The following is a 14,520-nucleotide window of genomic DNA, read 5'->3' as shown; positions in this document are numbered from 1 at the left end:
CAGTCTAATCTTCTAAACAGGCATCTGGAGAGGTCATCTCTCTGCCTTTTGATGCCCACTTTCTACAGAGTTTCTTCAAATGGCAAAAGCTAGAACCAAAAAGCCGGTGTTTACTGTGCATACTGTGAATTAAATCCCCTAAAGAAAAAAACGCTGATCCCCACAAGCTACAAGCAAAGCATTGCAGCTATTTATTGGCGTCCCTGTTTCACAATGCATCTCTTCAGTGGTTTGATTTGTTGATTTTGCAAGTTAAAATGTGTTGTATTGAAGATGTAAAGACAGAACCTCAGTGTGAGTCCCAAGTGGCACCCTATTACCTATTTTGTTCATTACTTTTGATCAGGGAACGTAAGGCTCTGGTCAAAAGTAGTGTACTATTATAGAGAATAGGGTGCCATTTTGGATTGAGACAGACTGGGCGTCTAATCTCATTATTCAACAGCAGCAAAGATAGGAATTTCACAGCAGCAACAAATCCAGTTGTTGCAGTAACCATGCATGAAACCAAACATGTTTATGTTGTAGATATGCCCCAGTCTGTGTTCTCTGTTTTATTATTTATTTGAATTATTTTCACCAAGAAAAGCACGTATGTGCCAGTCATCTAAGCAGCTCATAGATCTCACTCTGCAGCACTTGAATTGGTTTGACAAAAGGTTATGTTTCCATTTTCACATTGTAGAAGACGCTATTATCCAGAGTGACTTACAGTTAGTGCATTCATCTTAAAGGGATACTTCGGGATTTTGGCAATGAGGCCCTTTTCTACTTCCCCAGAGTCAGATGAACTTTTCGGAAAAAAATGTTATGTCTCTGCGTGCAGTTTGAAGGAAGTTGCTAACTATCTCTAGTGCAATTACTAACTGGCGTTAGTGCAATTACTAACTGCCGTTAGTACAATGACTGGTAGAAATTGGGAAGTTTGAACACCAGGTGGGCTGCAGCATTCTGTATAAATTGCAGGGATTTGATGGCACAAGTGGGGAGCCCATCCAACAGCGAGTCCAAGCGGGAGATGACAAGTTACTGGATTATGACCTGTAGCCATTCCCTGTATGAGGTAGGATCGTACACTACAGGTGTTGTAGAGCATGAACCTGCAGGAGAAAGTTACTGCTTTGATGTTTCTATAGAATGACAGGGTGTTGTCCAGGGTCCAGAGTGTTGAAGAGAGAGCGACTTTGGCCATTTTGGGGGACTAGTTGATGAGGGAAGTTAGGAATGGGAGAAGGTCCCCAGAGATGGTCTGGAGAGAGGAGGAGGGGATGAGAAGGTTGTCGGGTGGCCAGACCTCACCAGTCACAGGATTTCATCTGGAGAGAAAGAGGTCAAGGCATATGGTAGTTCTGTGTAAGTGGGACCAGGCTGAGTGAATGAGGAGCAGATGTTGTCAACCTTCTTTTCAAAGTGGTTGACATAGTCATCCACAGAGAGGGAGGAGGGATGGAGGAAAGGGGACAGTGCAGAAAGGGAGGAGAGTAGGGTTGAATAGGCAAAATCAGTAGATAGGAGGGAAAAGGATTTAGCAGAAGAGAACGATGATAGGATAGGAGAGGAGAGAGTAATGTGAGAGACTGCAAATATTGTGAATGTGTAGGACCATCTAAGTAGAGGCTGAGTGACTAGGATTGAGGGAGAGTGAGACAGAAAAGGAAACCAAGTAGTGATCAAAGGCCTGGGGAGGTTGCAGTGAGATTACTAGAAAACAGCCTCTAATAAAGCCTTGTGAGTGGAATGGGACTGGGAAAGGCCAAAAGAGGAAGGGAAAGAGAGAGTCTCAGATTTATTGTGTTTTATCCTCAATGATTTTACTCATGACTCAGGCTTTTTCATGTTTTATCTGTTGTTTTTATGCTACCATTTCTGTCAAGCTGTCTATGCATACAATCAATAAATCCACACAGAATGCACTGTAATTGCCTCTGCAACGCAATGCTGCAGGGCAAACGCACCATTCTATTGAAATGAATGATCTTCTGGTGTACCAAAATGCAATGACGTGTGATCAAGGCGTAAATATGCTGCACTGCCAGAGAATTCTGAAACATTGTCTAAAATGAAATACAGTAAGCCTACTTGCAGTGGTAGCCTACACACTTTAATGCAAAAGTTAAATTATACTGTGCGTTATAAACTGCGCTCCCTTTTGGATGCAACTTTTAATTATAATAGGCCCAATTAAATGACCGATGCACATTGTAATTTGTTGTATTGCTACTTCGGGAATATGAATTCATTATGGACAGAAAAGGTGCAATGGTTTTTATATATGTATTATGTTTATAAATGAAATATTGTCTAGGCTACTTGAGAAATTGTACATTACATTATTCAGACGTAACCTACAAAAGTCAATGGAAAAGGTGAACCATCTATTCTACTGTTAAACTGCGCTTCGCATAGAGCAAAATACTTTAAATACCGGTAGATTATCTATTTACTACTGTGAAGTGGGTCCAATTAAATAAGAGATGGGATGAATGGTTGCCTATCCAGCACAAGGCTACTAGACTACTTTTGCCTTCTTGTAATGCAATACTTCAACCACTAGAAATTGTGTGTACATGTGGTCTTAAGTTTGCAGGAGGATAAGAACATTCTCGTGTCAAGTTTAGTTTTATAAATGCCAATGGTTGTGTGAAAACTGGCACATGCATGTTTTGGGGCATATTTTGTGAATACTCAATGTTTTTAAATGAGACCCCTGGCGGGGATAGATGACAACAATGTTAAGGTTGAGCGGACAAGTGACAGTGACAGCATGGAAATCAACTGAGGAGATTATAAAGTCTGCTTCCAACTCACACTCTCAAACACATATATCCCCTGAACACCGCTAACTCTCCAGATCCCAATCACCTGAATTCTGATCACCTGTTCACACACCTGAATATCGTTATCACACACTATGTGGTTCAGTTCTTTGCACCCCATCATTGTGAGGTATTGTTTGTTTTGTGACACACGTCTATTCATAGCGCTGGTTTTCCCGTAATGTAATCCTCCCACTTATGGTAGTTTTTGCCTATTCCCTGTTATCAACCTATTGCCTGATCTCCCAGATGGCGTTACTAGCCATTTCCCTGCCTGTACTGTTGCCTTTTTGGACCCCCTGTATATGACCTTCTGCCTGCCCCTGGACCCAGCTACCTGCCTCCTCCTGTGGTCCTTTACAAATAAACACCTGCTGCGCCCTGCGCCTGAAACCTGTCTCCCATCGTGTTCATTACAGAGATGGACAGGTGAGTGAAGGAGAAAAAAGAAAATCTCCACTTAGGAGAAATGAGTAGCCCTGTGCCACCACTGGGACAACCAGATGCTATCGGACTTTGAGCAAAAATATAGTCAGATGAAGAAGCAGTGATCTCTTGGGTGATCTCTTGTGTGCAAAAATATAGTCAGCTGGAGTAGCAGTGATCTCTTGGGTGATCTCTTGTGTGCCGCAGAGTACACTAAATAAGAATGGTTGCAGCCAAGGGGTGAGGAGCGTCTAACGCCTACAGGGAGGAGTGAGCAGGTATAAAAAAATGCACACATAGTTGCCAAAGCTACAAAATAGATAGATGAGATCTAAAAATAAAGTAAAATACTCAAGTGAGAGTGGTGTTGAGCCTTCCTTGCTTTCCCTCCTCGAACAACAACCATCTTAGTTTTTCTTGTCATTTTGCAACGAGAAATGGGGGGGCTGAAGCAACTGCTAATTGCCTTGCAGAGGTGAGGAGCACACCTCCCGGTACTAATTGCTCCAATACAGCCACTGATTATCAAAACAACAACAGTCACAAATTTCCCTGCCCCTTAATCCTGGTTGATGTGTCAACAATCATCTGCAAATTAAGAGCTGTCAGCAGTTCACACACCAAGTAGGATAATGGGAAGACAGGCAGCACTTAGAGTAGATGGCCCTAGTTAGCAAAAAGACAGTACTAGACAACAGATTATTAAGGCAAAATGTATACGTACTTGTATCACTCCTGGAAATATCAGGAGTCCTCTAGCTATAGAATGTTTCCAGGCTCCAAGTCTCCAAAGGTGAACTGTGTGTTTGTGGATCTACACTTATGTGAGCTATGGGTATATCGAAAATCTATTAACAAAAGCTTTCTCTGTGGCATAAAATGATATTTTTGACCCGATTCAGGAAGCTAGGCATTTGTCTCCAGTCACGTCTTCACAGGAGAGCCGTTTGAATGTAAAAAATGTTTTTTTTTTATCAAAATGTGTTTTTTGGCAGAAATGCCTTCTCGAACATGTGAACTTTCATGTGCCTTAATATCAAACTTGTATGCCATCTGTAAATACTAATACAATTGTTACATTATTAGCCTAGTTGGTTTAGCTACAGAAAAAGAGAGCAAACTTCCCACTAGTCATGATTGGCTGATATGAGTAGGCTGAACATGCCGAAAGATGAGTTTGGATTGGTCTGCCGTATAGCAATCGTCTGTCTATTGAAGCTGGTCAGTATGTCTAGGTAATCGTGTCACATTTTTTATGCATTGTGTAGTAAAACTGCATAAACCTAATGTCAAGTTAAAGTGTACTTTTAGCTAGCTAACATTAGCTGGCTGGCTCGCTAGCTAACGTTATGTGTATGCTCTCCACTTTCTGGAGGACTGAGTTTTGAAATCAGTGGAATAGCTAAAGAGACAACAGTCTGGATTACATTGTCAAACTAAGGGCAACCATGCATGGCATCAGACAGGATGTATACTGGTAAGATAGTCTAGCTAGCTACAGTTTCAGATATTACACATTTCTAATTTTAACAGAAAGTAGTTTAATTTCAAGTGTACTGTTAGCTAGCTAATGTTAGCTGGCTGGGTCGCTATCTAATGTTATGTGTATGATCTTATTCTTATCTCAGACACATTTGATTGGTTAGCTAAGTTACCTGCAGATTCATGCAGGGTAGTAACATGAGTTGTCATTATGGTCCATTGTTTAGCTAGCTAAATGTCTTAACAAAAGACTTAACAAAATCATTTTGACAAAGAATTTCAAGTTAAAGTTTACTATTAGCTAGCTAGCTAACGTTAGCAGGCTGGCTTGCTAATTAAAATTACATCATGCGTTGATTAATTGTTTACCTAGTTAGCTATCTAGATAGAAAGCGTAATTCAATTGTTGCCAGCAGCACTGTTACAGTCACCAACGCTCCGGATAACATAAACTTCCTAACCAGCTCTGCTAGGGGAAGTAAAATGGTCAGAGTGGGATGTTCTCTCATTGTGTCTGGAAGAAGCCAGCCAATGTTAGCCAGTTAGCTTGGGTGCTTGACTGTCATTGTGAGGTCAGAGCTTTAGGAACAACCTTACTTTTTGGCCAGAGCTACCAGTGTACACTCTGAAGGCAAAACACTGAATTTATGAATGGACATCCTGACAGCACAGTTGCAGTCACCAACGCTCTGGATAACATAACAGCCTAACCAGATCTGCTAATGCGAGTAATGTTCAGTGAGCTGTTCTCTCTCTCTCTTCGATGTCTGCAAGTAGCTGGCAAGTTAGTACAGAACGGTCGGATCAACCCTTAAAAAGCTGGATGTGGCTAAGGCTTAAGTGGGTGTGAACAATGCTGAATGGGTGTAGACAAAGAAGGGCTCTCCAAATGTTGTACCAAAACATTGAAAGAGTTTACAAGTTGATCAACTTTAAAAGCATAATTACTTTCCCATTGGTTCCTTAGATGCAGTGTATGATATGTCATTTTATAGCTCTGAGTCTCTACTTTTATCCAATGTAAGAGACAAATTCCAATGTTGCTACATAAGACCGAATCCAGGTGGTGAGTCACATTTGTCAGACTACCCATGAGATCCTTGGGGCCTATGACAAAAAAAGACGTGAAAATAAGATGTCATTATGGTTATGTCATGGCCACTGCCCGATTGTACTGTAAATTATACATCTCACACTCTCCCAGGTGAAACTTTGTGAAAAGGTAATATAAATTGAAACCAGATACAGCTTTTTAAAATGGTGTCGCTGACTCCCAAGGTTAAAGTTAGCTCTCAAACAAAGTCTGAATGAGAAGTGAAAGCCCAACGCAGTCATGAGACAAGTTGCAAGCCATTTTGTAGCTGCATTGATGCAGTTGCATCATCTACCTCTCAGAAAAAGCTTTGAAATCTGGATTTAGCAAAGACACCAACTGTTACTTAGCAACCAGTGAACATATAGATCTCTATGTTAATGCTAATAGCCCACTTATTCCCAAATTAGACTCTAAATCACAAAAGTCAGGAGAAGTGTATCACAGAGTTAAGGCCTTTGAACATAGCCGCTTCATTAAATTGAATTCCATCATTCAGGTGTACACAGTACTGTGCCAGACAGAGGCGATATTGGCTGCGTCCCTTACGCCGAGATCCATGTATTATGCCTTCACTACAAGCCTATGGGAGATACGCCAATATAATTGGAGCAACTAACTTTGTAGAAGGACGTTGAGTGTATTATTATAAATAAGCTTACTCTCAAGCACACCCACAAAGTTAAATTAAGCCTATATCCAGTGCCTTTGAATGCTAGTATGTTAAGTTACCATGACGATTGATTAATTTGATACTTTTGCCCAAATATTTCAATTAGCGTTTTATCTCCAACCAGCTTTGACCTACATTTAAAAAAAATATTGTTCTGATCTGAAACACTTTATAAATAGACTCCATCGATACACCAAAAACAAAGCTTAGAACACGCATGAGTGTTAAAACAAAAAAACAAAAATGGAGAGGGGACATCTTCAGACATCTGTTCCCAACTCATCTTAGCCATCAATGTGAATTAATTGTCTTGCGTTTCAGGTGATCAAGATGTCAGTTCCAACAGGTCCGTTACTGTACTTTGAAATCAGCACAGAGAAAAGACTGTAGTGGTTTAAAAAAAAAGTGAAATAATTTGGCCTGGGTGGTCTTGTGGTCAGTGACTGCAGCGCAAATGGATAGAGGTGTCAGTGGGATTTAAATCTGGCCCACTGTGTTGTGACAAAAGCTGTCTCTCACATGGTCTCTCTTATAGTTCCAGAAAATTGAAACGGAAATGGCGCCACACCAAACTGGAAGTCTTCCGACTAGCTTGGAAAGACACTACCGTGCAGTATCGGAGAGCCCTCCCTGCTGCTCGATCATCCTATTTTTCCAACTTAATTGAGGAAAATAAGAACAATCCAAAATGTATTTTTGATGCTGTCGCAAAGCTAACTAAAAAGCAGCATTCCCCAAGAGAAAATGGCTTTCACTTCAGCAGTAATAAATTCATGAACATCTTTGAGGAAAAGATCATGATCACTGGAAAGAAAATGACGGACTCCTCTTTAAATCTGCGTATTCCTCCAAAGCTCAGTTGTCCTGAGTCTGCACAACTCTGTCAGGAACTAGGATCAAGAGAGACACTCAAGTGTTTTAGTACTATATCTCTTGACACAATGATGAAAATAATCATGGCCTCTAAACCTTCAAGCTGCATACTGGACCCTATTCCAACTAAAATACTGAAAGAGTTGATTCCTGTGCTTGGCCCTCCTATGTTGAACATAATAAACGTCTCTCTATCCACCAGATGTGTACCAGACTCAATAAAAGTGGCAGTAATAAAGCCTCTCTTGAAAAAGCCAAACCTTGACCCAGAAAATATAAAAAAAATATCGGCCTATATCGAATCTTCCATTCCTCTCAAAATGTTTTGAAAAAGGTGGTGCGCAGCAACTCACTGCTTTCCTGAAGACAAACAATGTATTCAAACTGCTTCGGTCTGGTTTTAGACCCCATAATACCACTGAGACTGCACTTGTGAAGGTGGTAAATTACCTTTTAATGGCGTCAGACCGAGGCTCTGCATCTGTCCTCGTGCTCCTAGACCTAAGTGCTGCTTTTGATACCATCGATCACCAGATTCTTTTGGAGAGATTGGAAACCCAAATTGGTCTACGCGGACAAGTTCTGGCCTGGTTTAGATCTTATTTGTCGGAAAGAAATAAGTTTGTCTCTGTGAATGGTTTGTCCTCTGACAAATCAACTGTAAATGTCGGTGTTCCTCAAGGTTCCATTTTAGGACCACTATTGTTTTCACTATATATTTTACCTCTTGGGGATGTCATTCGAAAACATAACGTTAACTTTCACTGCTGTGCAGATGACACACAGCTGTACATTTCAATGAAACATGGTGAAGCCCAAAAATTGCCCTCGCTAGAAACCTGTGTTTCAGACATAAGGAAGTGGATGGCTGCAAACATTCTACTTTTAAACTTGGACAAACTGAGCCCTAGGACCATGCCTCAGGACTACCTGGCATGATGACTCCTTGCTGTCCCCAGACCACCTGGCCGTGATGCTGCTCCAGTTTCAACTGTTCTGCCTGCGGCTATGGAACCCTGACCTGTTCACTGGTCATGCTACCTGTCCCAGACCTGCTGTTTTCAACTCTCTAGAGACAGCAGGAGCAGTAGAGATACTCTTAATGATCGGCTATGAAAAGCCAACCGACATTTACTCCTGAGGTGCTGACTTGCTGCACCCTCGACAACTACTGTGATTATTATTATTTGACCATGCTGGTCATTTATGAACATTTGAACATCTTGGCCATGTTCTGTTATAATCTCCACCCAGCACTGCCAGAAGAGGACTGGCCACCCCTCATAGCCTGGTTCCTCTCTAGGGAGTTTTTCCGAGCCACCGTGCCTCTACACCTGCATTGCTTGCTGTTTGGGGTTTTAGGCTGGGTTTTAGGCACTTTGAGATATCAGCTGATGTAAGAAGGGCTATATAAATACATTTGATTAGATATTTGCATTTTAGTCTCTCTTATCCAGAGCAAGTGCATACATGTTTGTACTGGTCCCCCATGGGAATTAAACCCATATCCCTGGCGTTGCAAGCACCAGGCTCTACCAACTGAGCTACACGGGACCACATTTGCACATCAAATAATGTAATTATAAGGTATTGATTGAGAATTAGTTTTCTGTGTTAGACTACACATTGTATGCTAGCAAGGATACTACATGCAACGTCATGTGGCATCATAATTAATTTTATGCAACCCAGTGACCTAATGCCAAGTTCTTTGCTAATGTCAGAAAACCTGGAATGATATTTCCAGTCCATACATACAGTTCATGATCAGTTGTACTCTTGATTATATAGTGCCTGGCACAACCATCCAGCGATGCAAATGCACAGTAAATTACATTCATATTTGTAAAAAAAATTGGGTGGTAACACATTACATATTTTACCATAACTATAATGGGAGAAACATTGTCTTAACTTCACACACACCCTGTATTCATGACTGCACTAGTGGCCCGATACTTCCGACAGGTTACCTTAACCTTTATCTAGTTGTTTTCTAGATTTCTCCTGGTTCTACTTACAGTACCAGTCAAAGGTTTCGGGACACCTACTCATTCAAGGGGTTTTCTTTATATCTACTATTTTCTACATTGTAGAATAATGGTGAAGACATCAATACTATGAAATAACACATATGGAATCATGTAGTAACCAAAACAGAGTTAAGCAAATTAAAAATATATTTTATATTCAAAGTAGCCACCCTTTGCCTTGATGACAACTTTGAACACTCTTGGCATTCTCTCAACCAGCTTCACCTGGAATGATTTTCCAACAGTCTTGAAGGAGTTCCCACATATACTGAGCATTTGTTGGCTGCTTTTCCTTCACTCTGCTGTCCAACTTATCCCAAACAATCTCAATTGGGTTGAGGTCGGATAATTGTGGACACCAAGTATTCTGATGCAGCCCTCTATCACTCTCCTTCTTGGTCAAATAGCCCTTACACATGAAAAACATATGATAGCCCTACTAAGCACAAACCAAATGGGATGGTGAATAGCTGCAGAATCCAGAAGCCATGCTGGTTAAATGTTCTAAATAAATCACTGACAGTGTCACCAGCAAAGCACCCCAATACCATCACACAACTTATCCTCTGCAGCAGAGGTAACTCTGGGTCTTCCTTTGTCTCTCATGAGGACTGCTGCAGCAGTCTCATCATAGCACTTGATGGTTTTTGCGACTGCACAATTTTCCATGTTGACTGACCTTCATGATGGACTGTCGTTTCTCTTTGCTTATTTGAGCTGTTCTTGCCATAATGTGGACTTGGTATTTTACCAAATAGGGCTATCTTCTGTATACCACCCCTACCTTGTCACAACAAAACTGATTGTCTCAAACGCATTAAGAAGGAAAGATATTCCACAAATTAACTTTTAACAAGGCACACCTGTTAATTGAAATGCATTCCAGGTGTCTACCTCATGAAGCTGTTTGAGAGAATGCCAAGTGTGCAAATCTGTCATCAAGGCAAAGTGTGGCTACTTTGAAGAACCTCTAATATAAGATATACTTTGATTTGTTTCACACTATTTTGGTTACTACATGATTCCATATGTGTTATTTCATAGTTTTGATGTCTTCAATATTATTCTACAATGTAGAAATAAAGAAAAACCCTTGAATGAGTAGGTGTGTCCAAACTTTGACTGGCACTGTATGTATATTTTCTTTCTATTCTCATTATGTTTTTTTTTGGCTTTATTGCTCTCTCTTTGAGATTATTGGTTCCTTTCCCCCCCTAGTAGAAATACATCTATAGCATGTTCTATCCTGCATTTCTATTTGATATTATGACACCTTATGGCCCTTCGGGTACTTTAGATTACCACAGGTGTCTAAAATGACCTCTGGCTCGCTGTGTGGCCTTATCTGTCCCACTATTGTTTGCAGAGATATGATCTGATGAAGGTTGACCGAACAAAAGCTCAGATTTAATTCAAATACATTTGCATCGGACCAGAAGTGTGCGGAGACTTATTGCATTTTGCCAGCAGCACCTTCACAAATCAGCTTTGGGTGTGTGGTAGATTCTACCTATTACCTACCATAACTGTATTTGAAAGATCATGGTTAACACACATTTTTTCCCCTCTGGTCTGCATTCATTCCAATGTGTTAAAATTAATGAGGAATTCCAACTAAATGATCATAGTCTTTTCTTGCTGTTAGGCACCAGGCAGTGGCAGACACTGAGCAGCCTATCCTTCATTGTTGATTCCCATAGGGCTCAGTTATTGCATAATGAACCTGTATAGAGAGAAATCACAGATGTTATTTTGAGTCAGAGTGCCAGTGACTGGCAGAGACCTGGTGTTTCAATGTGTGTGTGTGAAAGTGTTAATGTTTGAGTGTGTATATGTATTTATGTGTTGAGCATGTTTGTGGAAGGCAGATGGACTAACTGGAATATTCCCACAGACACAATAGAACATTTGGCAGTGTCATGAACAGGCCACAACCACCCATTTGTGCAGTTACTATTCGCACCAAATGCTGTCGAGCTATCATTCCACCATTAACCCATAATCTGTCTGAGACAGTAGTGACAGTTTATTATCCATCCAATTCCCATCCTGTCTCACAGTTCACCTCAACCTCACTTCACCTTATACCTAGTATCTTGTGACACACACCACTATTCTACCATTGCAGTATGTAGCCATTTGTAATAGAATATACTATATGTTCAACTCCACCTGCACCTCTACTGAGCTGAACCTTAGACTTTAGATCCTTGTCAGTGTCCAACTGCATCCCATTAAAGAGAAAAGTATACTGTCACTACTGGATGTTCAGTCACTCCACTGAAAATCTATCTTCTACATCTTACCATGTTACCATGTTACCATGTTGTGGGAAACATATTTTTTAAATTCAAAGAAGAACATTTAGGGAAGGTTCTGTGCTAACTGGTTTACTTTTATATATAGCCAGTAATACTATTTTAAATGCACAATCTGATATATTTTTCTGTTATTACACTGTTATTTGATATACCCATTGATTCAGGGAGAAAATTACTTTCAATGCTTCATGACATACCATATTATAACAAAAATGGTTGTCAGATGACACGGATGCTACACTACAGGACTGTTTTGCTAGCACAGACTGGAATTTGTGAAGAGATTTATTCAATAAGTGCATCAATGACGTCGTCCCCACAGTGACCGTACGTACATATCCCAAATCAGAAGTCATGGATTACAGACAACATCCACATCAGTCTAGAGCTGCCGCTTTCAAGGACTGGAACACTAATACGGACGCTTATAAGAAATCATGCTATGCCCTCAGACGAACCAAGCAAGCAAAGCATCAATACACAATTACGATTGAATCCTACTACAACGGCTCTGGCGCTCGTCGGATGTTGCAGGGCTTGAAACCTATTACAGACTACAAAGGGAAACCCAGACGTGAGCTGCCCAGTGATGCGAGCCTACCAGACAAGCTAAATGGATTTTATGCTTGCGGCAAGCAACACTTAGTATGCATGCTCTCGGCAGCCGATGTGAGCAAGACCATTAAACAGGTCGACATTCACATAGCCGCAGGGCCAGACGGATAACCAGGACGTGTACTCAAAGAATGCACAGACCAACTGGCATTTGCCAGTGTCTTCACTGACATTTTCAACCTCTCCCTGACCGAGTCTGTCATACCTACATGTTTCAAGCAGACTACCATAGTCCCTGAAAAAAAAGGAACATTTGCCCTCTAACTGGGAGTCTCCTGAGTGAAAACATCTGAAGTTCTTCAAAGGTAAATTATTTAATTTGGTTGCTTTTCTTATTTTCGTGAAAATGTTGCCTGCTGCCAGCAGAGCCTAGCATAGCATTATGCCATGATAAACTTACACAAATGCTTTTCTAGCGTTGGCTGTAACGCATATTTTGAAAATCTGAGATGACAGTGTGATTAACAAAAGGCTAAGCTTGTGTTTGAATATATTTCATTTGCGATTTTCATGAATAGGAACAGTTTCTAGGGGTATTTATGTTCGCTGCGTTATGCTAATTCGTTTGAGGCTATGATTACGCTCCCGGATCCGGGATTGCTAGTCGCAAGAAGTTAATTAATTGACTACGGTTCAGCATTCAACACTATAGTGCCTGAGCACCAACAACGATGAGACAGCCTGTAGGAGGAGGTCAGAGACCGGGCAGTGTTGTGCCAGGATAACAACCTCTCCCTTAATGTGAACAAGACAAAGGAGATGATTGTGGACTACAGGAAAAGGTGGGTCGAATAGGCCCCCATCAACATCGACATGGCTGTAGTGGAGCGGGTAGAGTTTTAAGTTCCTTGGTGTCCACATCACCAATGAACTCATGGTCCAAACACACCAAGACAGTTGTGAAGAGGGCCCGACAACACCCTTTCCACCTCAGGAGGCTGAAAAGATTTGGCATGGGTCCCCAGTTCCTCAAAGTTCTACAATTGCACCATCGAGAACATCCTGACTGTTTGCATCACCACAACTGCTAGCCATCTGACCATAAGGCGCTACAGAGGGTAGTGCTTATGGCCCAGTACATCACTGGGGCCAAGCTTCCTGCAAACCAGGACACATATTATAGTCGGTTGTCAGAGGAATGCCAAAATGAATTGTCAGAGACTCCAGTCACCCATGTCATAGCCTGTTTTCTCTGCTACAGCAAGGCAAGTGGTACGGGAGCCCCAAGTCTAGGACCAAAAGGCTCCTTAAGATTCAAGCCCCAATACTTAAGACTGCTGAACAATTAATTAAATGGCCATCGGACTATTTACGTTGACACCTGTCATGGCGAGGCCCTCTTTGGGTATAGCGTGCCTTCCCCCTCTCTCTCTCGCCTACACCCAGGCTGCTGTTATCTCAGGTCGTACATTCCTGGAGGAGACTCTCTTCCTCATGACCAGACAGTGTGTATATATATATATATATATATAGATATAGATATAGATATAGATATAGAGATATCTATCTATCGAGAGAAGGTTTCACAGGAGAACAAAGGAACCTCTTCTCCAGCATAGAACTTGAACTGAACAATGTACATATTTAGTAGGTGTACGCAGTCGTGGAAGAATCCAGCTACGACCGGTCCATTTAATTTAATGTTTGTGAAACTGATGAGACAATATAGCCACATTACCATAACTCTTTTATACAAGAGTCTCAGATATGAGGCTTGCATCTAATTGTTGTACAAAATGAATGAGTAAAGATGAAACTATTTGTGAAATTATGTAATGTGATTTTAAACTGTATAACTTCTCTAGGGTAGGGGGCAGCACTCTGAATTTTGGATGAAAAGCATGCCCCAATTAAACGTCCTGCTACTCAGGCCCAGAAGATATGTTATGAATATAACTGGTATATGTGGATGGAAAACACTAACGTTTCCAAAACTGTTAAAATAGTGTCTGTGAGTATAACAGAACTGATTTGGCAGGCGAAAACCTGAGAAAAATCCATTCAGGGAGTAGTTTTTTTGTTTGTTGCAGTTTTCTATTCAATGCCATTACAGTATCCATTGACACAAGATCTCAAATTGCAGTTCCTATGCCTTCCACTAGATGTCAAGTCTTTAGAAATTGTTTCAGGCTTGTATTCTGATGAATGAGGGAGTAAGACCAGTCTGAATGAGTGGACCCGACCGTGT

At 41.0% G+C, this 14,520-nt stretch overlaps 1 non-coding gene across 1 annotated transcript; it reads right to left on the bottom strand.

Annotated features, from left to right (window-relative positions):
• Positions 1 to 8,843: 8,843 nt before the first annotated feature.
• On the bottom strand, positions 8,844 to 8,919 carry trnaa-ugc (transfer RNA alanine (anticodon UGC)). Its single transcript has one exon. It is a non-coding gene; the product is annotated as a tRNA-Ala (tRNA).
• Between the last annotated feature and the right edge of the window lie 5,601 nt (positions 8,920 to 14,520).

The sequence above is a fragment of the Oncorhynchus clarkii genome, chromosome 3 (assembly GCF_045791955.1).
Source record: "Oncorhynchus clarkii lewisi isolate Uvic-CL-2024 chromosome 3, UVic_Ocla_1.0, whole genome shotgun sequence".
Lineage (NCBI taxonomy): Eukaryota > Metazoa > Chordata > Actinopteri > Salmoniformes > Salmonidae > Oncorhynchus > Oncorhynchus clarkii.
Note: the sequence above shows the minus strand (reverse complement) of the source record. Positions and strands in the feature narration are given on the sequence as shown.